This window comes from Anomaloglossus baeobatrachus, chromosome 2 (genome assembly GCF_048569485.1).
Source record: "Anomaloglossus baeobatrachus isolate aAnoBae1 chromosome 2, aAnoBae1.hap1, whole genome shotgun sequence".
Lineage (NCBI taxonomy): Eukaryota > Metazoa > Chordata > Amphibia > Anura > Aromobatidae > Anomaloglossus > Anomaloglossus baeobatrachus.
In genome coordinates, this window is record NC_134354.1 from 779577036 (window position 1) to 779579569 (window position 2534).

The window sequence follows — 2534 nt, forward strand, 5'->3', positions numbered from 1 at the left end:
GACTCTCTAATATCATTTATTGATCTGGTTGTTGATTCATACCAGACTAAGGTAATTCTTGTATCATGCTTTGTTCATTCATTGCTAAATATGCCTTATATTGGAGTTGACAGACTGAGAGTTTATTTTGTCATATGGATTCTCATGATGTCTCTAATATGGAGTTATTTATTTTCTATAGAAAAAGGAGAATATCCTTTACAGAATCACTAATTCCTTCCATAGCGGCTGCTAATACGGAGTGTATAAGGTAGTCTTATGCTTTATGTTTCCTATACTCCGTCTGATCATACATATCAGTGAATTTCCCCAGATAAAGATATATATTGATCATAGTGTGCAGTATTTTTCATTTGTGTATGACACACAGATTATAATAATGTTCATATGTACATTTGTTTAGAATATCCCGTATATCTTCATTCAGACTCACATGGTACCTCACTTGTCAAAGTGGATCTCATTATCAACAACTTATCAGAAAATTTGATGCATAAGGTAGATAATGTATATGCACACTATGATCTTTTGTAAGATTCCTATATTATGTGACGTTCATACTAATATTTTCACTATTTGTACAGGATCTCAAGCATATTTACCCATTGATTCGTTGTGACGAATGTTTATCATATATCACCTATCTAACATTTAGGTGGGTGTTTATTTATGACTTCATATCGAATATGTCATTTGTAATCCCGTATTTCTCATAGGCTAGTTGATTGTATCCATAACTTTTGTCATGTTGTCATATAGCTCAAAAAAATTGTGTATTTTTTTGTCTTTCAAAATAGAATATCCCGTATATCTTCATTCAGACTCACATGGTACCTCACTTGTCAAAGTGGATCTCATTATCAACAACTTATCAGAAAATTTGATGCATAAGGATCTCAAGCATATTTACCCATTGATTCGTTGTGACGAATGTTTATCATATATCACCTATCTAACATTTAGATAATATTCCATCCTTGATAAAGACCGTAAAACACGCGGTCGAAACGTTGGATGTGATTTGAGAAATTGTTGTGATCCATGCACAAATAAATACACGTTTGAAGAATCAAAAGCATCTCTATTTTTCGTATTTTCATTCAGTGTGCCAGAGTTTTTCTCTTTTACTGCAATGCAGGCAGACATGCTGCAAATATCTTTGCACTTGTGGGACGATACAGAAGTCCAACAGCCACGTTTAGGATGCCACTAAGTTCATTCAGTGTTTGTGTCGCGGGCGGAGGAGGGGACGCTGCGCTCTCCCACTGCTCGGGTCCGGCTGCCGCTGCTGCTGCGGCCTCTGCTGCTCGGTGGCTCGAGCGATGGGCCGGATCCCGGGGACTCGAGCGGCGCTCCTCGCCAGTGAGTGAAAAGGGGTTTTGGTTTTGGGGATTTATTGTCCGTGACGCCACCCACGGTTGTGGTGATTGCGTGGACACCACCGCTGCTCTGTATGGGGATCCCGGGAGCGGTGACAGGGAGCAGCTTTGTTGTTATTTCTCTCCTCCGTGGGTAGGGGGTTGGTTGTCCCGGGGCCCGGTGACGGGGTAGGGGTGGATGGCAGGGCCAGGTGCGGGGCCTGGTGAGGTGCAGGGTCGCGGGGGCAGCGCTGTGCCGTACGGCACGGTGGTACTCACTCAGCCTGAGATGGTGACACAGTTCTCGGTAAAACACACGGCTAGAAAGACGGTTCCCACGGACGGCTGCTGTTGCTCTTCCCCGGTAGTTAACGGTGACTGTCTCTTTCCCTGCACCTATGTTCAATGTTAGTAGCGATGGATTCCCACCGGTAACCCGCTCCCTGACTTGGATATGGGCCGGAGGAGCCCCTCTTTGCCCGCAGGCGCTGGCCCTGAGAAACTGGTGCCTTGGCGGTGGCGGTGTCTCTCTCCTACGGTTGGACGGTTGCCTTCAATCGGGACTTAGTTGTTTGGAGACCCGGAGGTCCCCTTCACTGACGGATTTGGCAAATTCACGGCGACTCCTAGCCTTGCCGGGATCTGAAAGGCCCCTGCCAATGGTGCTGGCTTCTCCTTGTGTACCGGTCCGATACCGCCGGGCCACCACCCGTCCACGGTCCTCACGGCAACTCCGATAGGCCACTCCTGCAGACGGTCACCGCCGTCTGCTAACCTTGCTGTCTCAGTCCGGGGCACACACCCGGACTCACTTCAGGCTGCTCTTTTACCACTTTCCTAGCTTCACTCTACCTCCTTTCACTTTCTCCTCCAAAACTTAACTGCCAGTTTTCCCTCCTCCAGGACTGTGAACTCCTTGGTGAGGACCCCTGGCTCCACCCCCTGGTGAGGACATCAGCCCCTGGGGAAGGCAACAAGGATTTCTGGTTTAGCTTAGGTGTACCTGTGGCGCCCCAGGACCTGGTCGCCACAACAGCATTGCCCTCCCAAAGGGTTAATGCTGAGCCTGGAGGTAATTGGGAGGTCTATTGGCCGGTAAGTTTAACATCCAACGCAGTTCTCCCTCCGGCCAGCAGGGGGAGCTCTGAACCTGGAATTCCAGGGAGCATTCCTTAA

General features: G+C 47.3%; 1 long non-coding RNA gene across 1 annotated transcript; it reads left to right on the top strand.

Annotated features, from left to right (window-relative positions):
* Positions 1-698, top strand: LOC142290726 (uncharacterized). The gene is made up of 4 exons (XR_012750371.1): positions 1-51; positions 182-250; positions 404-498; positions 585-698. It is a non-coding gene; the product is annotated as an uncharacterized LOC142290726 (long non-coding RNA).
* Positions 699-2534: the final 1836 nt, after the last annotated feature.